Below are 12,425 nucleotides of genomic sequence, written 5' to 3'. Positions count from 1 at the left end.
GCATCTCTTTATTACGGCTAGACCTCTTCCCATCTTTGCAACGATTGAATCTATATGTTTTGACCATGACAGTTTACAATCTAAGGTAACGCCAAGTAATTTAGTCTCCTCAACTTGTTCAACAGCCACACCATTCATTACCAGATTCAGCTGAGGTCTAGCACTTAAGGAATGATTTGTCCCAAATACAATGCTCTTAGTTTTAGAGATGTTCAGGACCAGTTTATTACTGGCCACCCATTCCAAAACAGACTTCAACTCTTTGTTAAGGGTTTCAGTGACTTCATTAGCTGTGGTTGCTGGTGGGTATATGGTTGAATCATCAGCATACATGGACACACATGCTTTGTTTAATGCCAGTGGCAGGTCATTGGTAAAAATAGAAAAGACTATATGGCCTAGAGAGCTGCCCTGCAGTACACCACACTTTACATGTTTGACATTGGAGACGCTTCCATTAAGGAAAACCCTTTGAGTTCTATTAGATAGATAGCTCTGAATCCACTATATGGCAGAGGTTGAAAAGCCATAGCACTTAGGTTATGGTCAATAATATCAAAGGCTTCACTGAAATCTAACAGTACAGCTCCCACAATCTTCTTATTATCAATTTCTTTCAACCAATCATCAGTCATTTGTGTCAGTGCAGTACATGTTGAGTGCCCTTCTCTGTAAACATGCTGAAAGTCTGTTGTTAATTTGTTTACAGAGAAATAGCATTGTATTTGGTCAAACACAATTTTTTCAAACAGTTTGCTAAGAGCTGACAGCAAGCTTATAGGTTTGCTGTTAGAACCAGTAAAGGCCGCTTTACCAATCTTGGGTACCGGAATTACTTTGGCTTCCCTCCAGGCCTGAGGACAAAGACTTTCCTCTAGGCTCAGATTAAAGATATGACAGATAGGAGTGGCTATAGAGTCAGCTACCATCCTCAGTAACTTTCCATCTAAGTTGTCAATGCCAGGAGGTTTGTCATTATTGATCGTTAACAATAATCTTTCCACCTCTCCCACACTAACTTTACAAAATTCAAACTTGCCCTGCTTTTCTTCCGATATTTGTTTTTTTATCTGATGTTAGCAAGTAAATGATTTCATGAACCTTATTTCGAAGCCTACATATATTAATATGGGCTATTTTCAGCCCTTTCCTGGGTAGCTTATCAGAGACAAGACATAATATTGAAAAGAGCAGACAAAGCAAGAGAAAAAAATATACATTCAGCAGTCCATTGATCAATTGGTGTGTGTGTGCTGCGGGGTTGAGGCTACAAACCCATATGCTTGGCTCTCTCATCCCTTCCAGGCTTCTGGGAGGGAGGGTGGACAATGAGCCTGTTGTAGCGTTTGTACGCAAAGTCCCCACGCGCTCTGGCAGCTTTCATGGCTGGGATCAGTTCTTTCCTATTCTGGCACACAGCTTCAGGATAGTCCTTGTTGAGGAAGATATACGTTCCTCTCAAGTTCTTGGCTCTTTCCAGAACAGCTACCTTGTCCTTGAACCTCAGGATCTTGACCACTATCGACCTGGGCCTATCACCATGGTCGGTGGTGGGTTTTCCAGTCCTGTGGGCGCGCTCCACCTCAATCTTTCTGTGGTCCATCTTCAATTTCTCAAAGATAATTTCCCTCACTTTGTCCTCAGACTCCATCCAGGTCTCATGTGGAGATTCTGCAATTCCATCCACAACCATGTTGTTGCGCCTTGATTGTCCCTCGACATAGTCTGATTTATCTGTCATTTTTTATCATGGATTCACACACAGAACTGATGTCCTCTCTCAATGACTTACAGATTGCTGTCATCTTGATGTTCTCCTGTTTCAACTCGTCGAGCTGACCCTGGGAGAACTGCAAACTGTTCTTCAGGTCCTGGATCTCTCTGGTCAGGTCGTCCATTCTTTTATTAGTAGAATCCACGAGTATTTGGACAAAACACTTGAAACTATTTTCTTGTTGTTGTAACAACTGCTTATTGTTTTATTTTGTTTGTTTAAAAGATCCTTCACGTGTGATAGAGAGACACCACTGGCACTGTCCTCAATGGTACTCCCGCCATCATGGTAGCAACGTATGTTAGGCTGTTACTCCTTGAAGTTCCAGACAGGGCAGAGGTCACGGGGAAAATTGAAAACAACAAACAGCAGGGATCTAGACAGCCACAAACTTGGGACAATCTGCGGTCCCAGCCACAATGGCTAACCGCATTGCGAGCTGCATTCAAGAGCACCTTGCTAGCTTGATGTCCAGCTAGCTAGCAGCTAGGCTAGCTGCGACGCCAAATAGCTCCTCAGACCTGTCCTTGGTCGGCAGGATCACTGGAAAGATACAAGCAGTCCCAGCAACTGATGCAAAATGCGTCGTGGGATCCAACATAAGAAGCAAGGTCCTGAGTTAGTGTCCTTATCTTTGTTGCTCTTCTCTGTTGGCTCTTTGCTTGAGTTGCATAGGCTGTGCTCTAATTGTTTTCTCCATTTGTCCTTGAAGAAGTTTATCTGAAGTGTACCGTTCAGGCTACACTAGCTCTTTGTCCTTGAAGAAGGTTATCTGAAGTGTACCGTTCAGGCTACGCTAGCTCTTTGTCCTTGAAGAAGGTTATCTGAAGTGTACCGTTCAGGCTACACTAGCTCTTTGTCCTTGAAAAAGGTTAGCTGAAGTGTACCGTTCAGGCTACACTACACTAGCTCTTTGTCCTTGAAGAAGTTTATCTGAAGTGTACCGTTCAGGCTACGCTACACTAGCTCTTTGTTCTTGAAGAAGGTTATCTGAAGTGTACCATTCAGGCTACGCTAGCTCTTTGATCTTGACAAAGGTTAGCTGAAGTGTACCGTTCAGGCTACGCTACACTAGCTCTTTGTAATTGAAGAAGGTTTGCTGAAGTGTACCGTTCAGGCTACACTAGCTCTTTGTCCTTGAAGAAGGTTATCTGAAGTGTACCGTTCAGGCTACCATAGCTCTTTGATCTTGAAGAAGGTTAGCTAAATTGTACCGTTCAGGCTACGCTACACTAGCTCTTTGTCCTTGAGGAAGGTTAGCTGAAGTGTACCGTTCAGGCCATACTAGCTCTTTGTCCTTGAAGAAGGTTAGCTTAAATGTACCGTTCAGGCTACACTAGCTCTTTAAGGTATTCAGTCTTCTTCTGAGTCTGTTTAGTGCATGCGCACTTCTGTCCCAATTTCTGTACTGTAATTACAGGTACTTTTCCCTAAAAGGTACATTTTCCCTAACTTACCAGTTACCAGTTCTGGTCATTAAAGGCAAGGGTCCAGGGCCTGTGGTCAGCCTGCTGGAGATGGAGGTTCTTCTCCCTCTTTAGGGTCCAGAGTTAAGAGAAAGAGGGCAGCAGTACTTTTATAGTCCTGCTAGGTCACATGGTATCCACCTGGGGTGTTTTTTTATGACCCATTGTCTTGGAGGTAGAAAAAGTATTTTGAGGGAGAAAACCTAAACTTGGTTAAGGTCAATTCAACATAATGTTCAGCATTGTTCAACATGTGACATCGCTAAAAGTACGAGACCTGAATTTCTACTTGTACAATGACACATCATACCCACTGTTTAATACAAATGAGTAAAGAGTAAAAGTACTGAAATTTCTTTGAACCGAGAGTTCAAAGATTTTTGTGTATTTCCTAATATATTATTCTATTCTTGTCCCAGATATTTATCTCCCATTAAGAGCTCTCAGAGTAATAATTATTTTTATTTTTTATTTTTTATTACCTTTATTTTGGGGCAGCAGCGTAGCCTAGTGGTTAGCGCGTTGGACTAATAACCAAAAGGTTGCAAGATCAAATCCCTAAGCTGACAAGGTAAAAATCTGTTGTTCTGCCCCTGAACAAGGCACTGTTCTTAGGCTGTCATTGAAAATAAGAATTTGTTCATAACTGACTTGCCTTGTTAAATAAAGGGTAAAAAAAATATTTAGCTAGTCAAGTCAGTTAAGAACAAATTCTTATTTACAAAAATGGTGAGTGATGGGGAGACTTTTAGCAATTATCCATCATAACACCTCATAACACCAAGCCTTTCTCCAAAGATGACTGGAACTAATCACCTTTATTCATAGTGATTCAATGGTGTTTCTTTTGTCTTTGTGGATCAGAACACCAGTCAGTTTCTGGCTCATGCATTGCTACACATCTCCTTCGCATAGAGTTGATCAGGCTGCTGATTGTGTCTTGTGGAATGGCTGACTCATCTGGTGAGTATGCAGGCCATGGAAGAACTTTTTCAGGCCATTTTCAGCTTCCAGGAATTGTGTAGAGATCCTTGTGACATGGGGCCGTGCATTGTCATGCTGAAACATGAGGTGATGGCGGTGGATGAATGGCACGACAATTGGCCTCAGGATCTCGTCACAGTATCTCTGTGCATTCCAATTGTCTTCGATAAAATGCAATTGTGTTCATTTTAAGTATCTTATGCCTGCCCATACCATAACCTCTCCCCCACCATGGGGCACTCATCTGCAAACCGCTCACACTTCTCCAGCATGCCAGTGGCCATCGAAGGAAAGCATTTTCCCACTAAAGATGGTTATGACACCGAATTGCAGTCAGGTCAAGACCCTCGTGAGGACAACGATGATGCAGATGAGCTTCCCTGAGACGGTTTCTGACAGTTTTTGCAGAAATTCTTTGGTTGTGCAAACCAACAGTTTCATCAGCTGTCCGGATGGCTCGTCTCAAACGATCCCGCAGGTAAAGAAGCCGGATGTGGAGGTCCTGGGCTGGCGTGGTTACACGTGGTCTGTGGTTGTCAGGCCGGTTGGATGTACTGCCAAATTCTCTAATAGGACGTTGGAGGAGGCTTATGGTAGAGAAATTAACATTCAATTCTCTGGCAACAGCTCTGGTGGACATTCCTGTAGGCAGCATGCCAATTGCACGCTCCCTCAAAACATGAGACATCTGTGGCATTGTGTTGTGTGACAAAACTGCACATTTTAGAGTGGCCTATTATTGTCCCCAGCACAAGGTGCACCTTTGTAATGATCATGCTGTTTAATCAGCTTCTTGATATGCCACACCTGTCATGTGGATGGATTATCTTGGCAAAGTAGAAAAGCTCACTAACAGGGATGTAAACAAATTTGTGCACAACATTTTTGAGAAATAAGATTTTTGTGTATACAGTATGAAACATTTCTGGGATATTTTATTTCAGCTCATGAAACATGGCACCAACACTTCACATGTTGTGTTCTTATTTTTGTTCAGTATATTTTATAGACAAGATGTTGGCGTATTTTCATTCTAGTTGATGGTCCATGCACTGTTCTCATACCATTTTGTACTTCTTCTGCTCCAGGTTTAATGTCACAATGGTGTGATGATGTCCCTTCCTTCAGAGAATCCATACCCCTATGCTTATATTCTACTTGTAGCTTTGTATCGATTAGCAATCAACCCCCTCTACCTGTGGTTGATGATAAAAACCTCTTTTGGGAAAATAAGTAAGTAACTCAGGATCCAGTGATGTTCCATTATAATGTTCCTCTATCACAGTCATGTTTGATTTAGCATGAATCACACATCCTGAATTAGCATTATGATGAGTAATGATCGTTACTGCTTGGCCCCTTTGATTGATTGCCAATTGATAGTTTATTTGATTGTGTTTTCTACCCAGAGATAACCTTCTCTGAAGAACAGTGGCTAAATGACTGTGTCTGTGTCGGATCAGAACCCTGTATCCCCAGAATGTACTTAATTTCATAATTGGACACAACTGAAGTCATGGTCTTGTCAGTGTTAGGGGATTTTAGTGTAGCAACATCGATTCTGTTACTGTTAGGCCACACAAAGCTGGTACAGATACTGAAACTCTCCTCCTGACGACAACTGAAATCTTAATAGCTGCTACATGGACTCTATACAGCATTAAGGAAGAGAGTCGACCTAAGCACAGCTGGACAGAGTTAGGTTGGCTGATTTTCAATCACTCCCTGTGCTGCTCTTCAAACCATTACACCAGATTGGGGGAGTTGAATCGATTGGTGGGAGGTGAATCAAATGCCTGAACCAACTTGTTCTGAGACGTATTCAGGTAATAAAACTACAGCAATAGATTTTCAGGAACGTTGACAGGCGCTCAGAGTGTGGTAGAGGACCTTCTGCTGTACAAGGTCCTGCTGGTTAATATGTTGCTGTTGCCAACCATTCATTCGTTCACAGCTCCGACTCCTCCCCTAGCAGCAAGGGTAGCCGAGATGATCTGAGAGGGAAAAATAAACGGACACTTTAATAATTAAAAGTCTCCTTGAATGGCCCTGCGGCCCAGTGAAACATACGTGATGGCCACAGATTGATACACTCTCAGTTGCGGGCAGTAACTCTCACACCTTATATTTTTGTCAGTCTATATCTCTGTCCATGAATGTATGATGTGTGGTATTGAGCTGAACAACACACTGAGATTATGTTTACCAGCTATTGACTGGACTGCATTGATATAGAAACTGGCACTGCAGTGAGAGTCAGTGTGCATCCCAAATGGTACCCAATTCCCTATATAGTGCACTACTTTTGATCAGAGCTACACCTGAATGGTGTACCATTTGAGACGTAGTAACTAGAGTCTGACACCAGATGTTAGAAAGGGCAAGGTCAACCCCAGGCACCTTCCACGGATGTTGTAGAGCATGATGAACCTGCAGGAGCGAGTCACTGCTTTGATGTTTGCAGAGAATGACAGGGTGTTGTCCAGGGTCACGCTAAGGTTCTATGCACTCTGGGAGGGGGACACTGGGAAGATGTCAGCCGTGATGGTTATGCCATCTGTTGTATAAATAAACAAAATATCTGACATTGTATTCCCATTTGAACATTGTTGTGCTTTTAAATGGTTGAATACACCGTGATAGACATTTGCGTGACAACTAAACCAGAAATCAGACATTGTTTAACCATTGGAGTTTGGATGTGCTTTTATTTATACACCAGATTAATTTGTTATCACTGTCCTTCATCTAATAGCAGAACTGAGCTGGGCTTGGGTCATTGATAAGTAATTGTCTCAATGCAGCCTTATAATGCAGTGAAAGGATCTAGGAACACAAATGACTTGGGTGGATTCCATCCTCCTTATAAAATAAGCTTTGTTTCCAAAAGGTATCAAAATTGTCAGTAAATGTTAAACCCACAGAGCTGCAATAGTCACACAGCCAGTTACAGAGGGCTAAAAGTCTGCTGAAACGTTCAATGCAACGATTTAGGGAGGGCACAGGGCCAGATATTATGGGGTGTTTGTTGGAGTCAAGCAGAGACCCAATCAGTTCTTTAAATCCATCTTCAGCTGTTCTGAGCTGCCCTTCATAATGTCATTGAATCCCACATGAGCTATGATAGACTACATTTCCTGATGGAGGTTTAAAATGTTTAGAAGCAGCTTATTGATGTCCTGTACTCAAATCAGATCAAATCAAATGTTATTTGTCACATGTGCCGAATGCAACAGGTGTAGACCTTACAGTGAAATTCTTACTTACAAGCCCTTTAAAGAAAATACCCCCCCAAAAAGTAAAAGATAAGAACAACAAATAATTAAAGAGCAGCAGTAAAATAACAATAGCAAGACTATATACAGGGGGTACCGGTACAGAGTCAATGTGCGGGGGCACCGGTGTCGAGATAATTGAGGTAATATGTACATGTAGGTACCGTTATTAAAGTGACTATGCAAAGATAATAACAAAGAGTAGCAGCAGCGTAGAAGAGGGTGTAGGATGGGGCAATGCAAATAGTCCGGGTTGTCATTTGATAAACTGTTCAGGAGTTATATGGTTTGGGGGTAGAAGCCTCTTGGACCTAGACTTGATGCTGGCACTAGGACCTCCCTGACCGAGTCTGTAATACCAATATGTTTCAATCATACCACCATAGTCCCTGTGCCCAAGAAAGCGAAGGTAACCTGCCTAAATGTAGCACTCCGTAGCACTCACGTCGGTAGACATGAACTGCTTTGAAAGGCTGGTCATGGCTCACATCAACACCATCATCACAGAAACCCTAGACCCATTCCAATTTGCATACCGCCCCAACAGATCCACAGATGACCCATCTCAATCGCACTCCACACCGCCCTTTCCCACCTGGACTAAAGGAACAGCTATGTGAGGATGCTGTTCATCGACTAGTGCCTACTGTTCCATCTGAGACACTGGATTAATCCCATTCTTTAACTTGTATTTTTCTTTGAGTTGGAGACGTGAATCCAATATATCATTTGTTAAGTGATATTGTTTGGTTGTCACGCAACTAAATATCAACATTTGAAGGAGATTTATTTTCTGCTTGGATAGTTCCATCTGTGCCACTGACCTACTGGCTTAAATTCCAGTTTACTGGAGGTCAGTCTGTGCCACTGACCCACTGGCTTAAATTCCAGTTCACTGGAGGTCAGTCTGTGACACTGACCTACTGGCTTAAATTCCAGTTTACTGGAGGTCAGTCTGTGCCACTGACTGACCTCAAGCTGCTGACTAGCTCAATAGTAATTTCCTGCAGAGACAATTATGGAGATCAACATCTTTTGATGTAACGTGCAAAAAATATTTATATGAACACACCTTTTACATCAAATTCATTCTTGGATATTATTTTTCCAATCTGGATTTTCATACAAGCTGTGCACCACAAAAATAGACTGTAAGAATTTGCGGAATAGAAAGCAGAATTCTAATTTTCAGGACCTAGCTACAGTACAATCCTGTCTAGCAACCGTCACATTTCTCTTTAAAAGTCAACGACAATGAAACATGCAAAGTCTTCAAATGCAAAAGCTTAAAATGAATTCATTTCAGTATCTGAGTAAACAACCAGATTTTAAGCACATTCAGTTCTCCATTCAGTTGTCCAACAGCTCTCCATTCAGTTGTCCAACAGCTCTCCATTCAGTTCTCCATTCAGTTGTCCAACAGCTCTCCATTCAGTTGTCCAACAGCCCTCCATTCAGTTGTCCAACAGCTCTCCAACAGTTCTCCATTCAGTTCTACATTCATTTGTCCAACAGCTCTCCATTCAGTTGTCCAACAGTTCTCCATTCAGTTGTCCAAGAGCTCTCCAACAGCTCTCCATTCAGTTGTCCAACAGCTCTCCATTCAGTTCTCCATTCAGTTGTCCAACAGCTCTCCATTCAGTTCTCCATTCAGTTGTCCAACAGTTCTCCATTCAGTTGTCCAACAGTTCTACATTCAGTTGTCCAACAGCTCTCCATTCAGTTTTCCATTCAGTTGTCCAACGGTTCTCCATTCAGTTGTCCAACAGTTCTCCATTCAGTTGTCCAACAGTTCTCCATTCAGTTGTCCAACAGCTCTCCATTCAGTTGTCCAACAGTTCTCCATTCAGTTATCCAACAGCTCTCCATTCAGTTGTCCAACAGCTCTCCAACAGCTCTCCATTCAGTTGTCCAACAGCTCTCCATTCAGTTCTCCATTCAGTTGTCCAACAGCTCTCCAACAGCTCTCCATTCAGTTGTCCAACAGCTCTCTATTCAGTTGTCCAACAGCTCTCCATTCAGTTCTCCATTCAGTTGTCCAACAGCTCTCCATTCAGTTGTCCATTCAGTTCTCCATTCAGTTGTCCAACAGCTCTCCATTCAGTTGTCCATTCAGTTCTCCATTCAGTTGTCCAACAGCTCTCCATTCAGTTGTCCATTCAGTTCTCCATTCAGTTGTCCAACAGCTCTCCATTCAGTTGTCCAACAGCTCTCCATTCAGTTGTCCAACAGCTCTCACAATCAGACTATATATTATACAGGCTGCATTCAATAGAGAACTATTTTTCTTCAGTAGTCAGTCGTTCTCTGCATTTATGACGTTTTGCTGCTAATCTTTAGGTTATGGGGCATAACGCATTTCTCGAAAAATCACAGAACGCTATGTTTGTTTAAAGGTGAATATTACAGGGTGAGCAAAACCATACACATGTTGTCTAGGTTGGTTTTATGTGTTTCCAATGGTCAAATGATGTGGTATTGGGACTGATGAGTGGGTAGGGAAAGTGCAGGGCTTATAGATGGTGTTGCTGACGTCAAGGAAATCCTCTGATTTAGTATTTCATACCTGTATGTACAGTATACCTCTCACCTGGTTCTAAATGGTCCTGTTTTAAAAGCTCACTGCAAATTATAGATTAACAATGTTAATAGGATCACATTCATAGGGCATATATTTTCAACAATTTTGCCACCTTTCAAATGCAGTCTGGCACATTACGTCCCCGGTGTGTCTGACTGTTGCAGTCTGGAGCTGTGTAGCACGCGTGTCAGATTGCCCATGAAAGGCAAGTCACGGCTCATGGAGAGTGAGGGCTAGATCCAAAATGGCTTCAGGGACAGATTCACCAGGCAATAAGTCCCCCAGTTGGTGAGATCCCTACAGGAACACATAGCCCTGCCAACCGTCCTCTGCTGTCTGTTTACATTTGAGTCATTTAGCAGACATGCTTATCCATAGTGACTTACAGGAGCAATTAGGGTTAAGTGCCTTGCTCAAGGGCACATCAACAGATTTTTAATCTAGTCATCTCAAGGATTCAAACAAACAACCTTTCGGTTACTGGTTTCAACACTCTTAACAGCTAGGCTACCTGCAGTCTGTTCTGTTCTGTCTGGACTGTCTGTTCTTTTCTGTCTGTTCTGTCTGTTCTGTTCTGTCGGTTCTGTTCTGTCAGTTCTGTCTGTTTAGTTCTGTTCTCTCAGTTGTGTCTGTTCTGTCAGTGTTGTCTGTTCTGTTCTGTCAGTTTTGTCTGTTCTGTTCTGTCTATTATGTCTGCACTGTTCTGACTGTTCTGTCTGATCTGTTCTGTCTGTTCAGTCTGCACTGGTCTGTCTGTACTGTTCTGTCTGTTCTGTTATGTTCTGTCTGTTTTGTCTGTTTTGTCTGTTCTGTCTGTTCTGTTCAATCTGGTCTATTCTGTTATGTCTGTACTGTTGTAGCAGTTCTATCTGTTCTGTCTATTCTGTTCTGTCTGTTCTGTCTGTACTGGTCTGCCAGTTCTGTCTGTTCTGTCTATACTGTTCTGTCTGTTCTGTCTGACCTGTTCTGTCTGTTCTGTCTGTTCTGGTTTGTCTGTTCTGTTCTTTCTGCCCAGTTCTGTCTTTACTGTTCTGTATATTCTGTCTGTACTTTTCTGTCTGTTATGCACCATCTATTCTGTCTGTTCTGTCTGCCCTGTTGTGTCTGGTCTGGTCTGTTCTGTCTGTTCTGTTCTGGCTGTTCTGTCTGTTCTGCTCTGTCTGTTATGTCTGTTATTTTCTGGCTGTACTGTTCAGTCTGTTCTGTCTGTTTAGTTCTGGCAGTTCTTCCTATTATGTCTGTTCTGTCTGTTATGTTCTGGCTGTTCTTCCTATTGTCTGTTCTGTCTGTTATGTTCTGGCTGTTCTTCCTATTCTGTCTGTTCTGTCTGTTCTATCTGCTCTGTCTGTTCTGTTCTGTTCTGTCTGTTCTGTCTTTTCTGTTCTGTCTCTTCTGTTCTGTCTGTTCTGTTTCTTCTGTCTTTTCTGTTCTCTCTTTTCTGTTCTGTCTGTGCTGCCTGTTCTGTTCTGTTCAGCCTTTTCTGTCTGTTCTGTCTGTTCTTTTCTATTCTGTTCTGTTCCTTATTTTCTGTTCTGTCTGTTATGCTCCATCTGTTCTGTCTGTTCTGTTCTGTTTTGTTCTGTCTCTTCTGTCTGTTTTGTTCTGTCTCTTCTGTCTGTTCTGTTCTGTCTTTTCTGTCTGATCTGTTCTGTCTTTTCTGTCTGTTCTGCCGGTCTGTTCTGTCGGGTCTGTTCTGTCTGTTCTGTTCTGTTCCGTCTTTTCTGTTCTGTCTGTTCTGTTCTTTTCTATTCTCTTCTGTTCTGTCTGTTCTGTGATGTCTGTTCTGTCTGTTATGTGATGTCTGTTCTGTTCCGCCTGTTCTGTCTGTTCTGTTCTGTCTTTTCTGTATTTTCCATCTATTATGTCTGTTATGTTCTGTCTGTTCTGTTCTGTCTGTTATGTCACATCTGTTCAGTCTGTTCTGTCTGTTCTTTTCTGTCTTTTCTGTCTATTATGTCTGTTATGTTTTGTCTGTTCTGTCAGTTATGTTCTGTCTGTTCTGTTCTGTCTGTTCTGCCGGTGCTGTTCTGTCTGTTTTGTTTCATCTTTTCTGTTCTATCTGTTCTGTTCTGTCTGTTCTGTACGTTCTGTATGTTCTGTGTTTTGTCGGTTCTGTCGGTTCTGTTTTGTCTGTTCTGTTCTGTGGGTTCTGTTATGTCTGTTCTGTTCTGTCTGTTCTGTTTTGTCTGTTCAGTCTGTTCTGTCTGTTCTGTTCTTGTCACGACCTCCACCGAGGTCGGTCCCTCTCCTTGTTCGGGCGCCGTTTGGCGTTCTTCTAGCCATCGCTGATCCATCTTTCATTTTCCATTGGTTTTGTCTTTATTTTCTACACACCTGGTTTTCAT

Source organism: Salmo trutta, chromosome 19, assembly GCF_901001165.1.
Source record: "Salmo trutta chromosome 19, fSalTru1.1, whole genome shotgun sequence".
NCBI lineage: Eukaryota > Metazoa > Chordata > Actinopteri > Salmoniformes > Salmonidae > Salmo > Salmo trutta.
Note: the sequence above shows the minus strand (reverse complement) of the source record.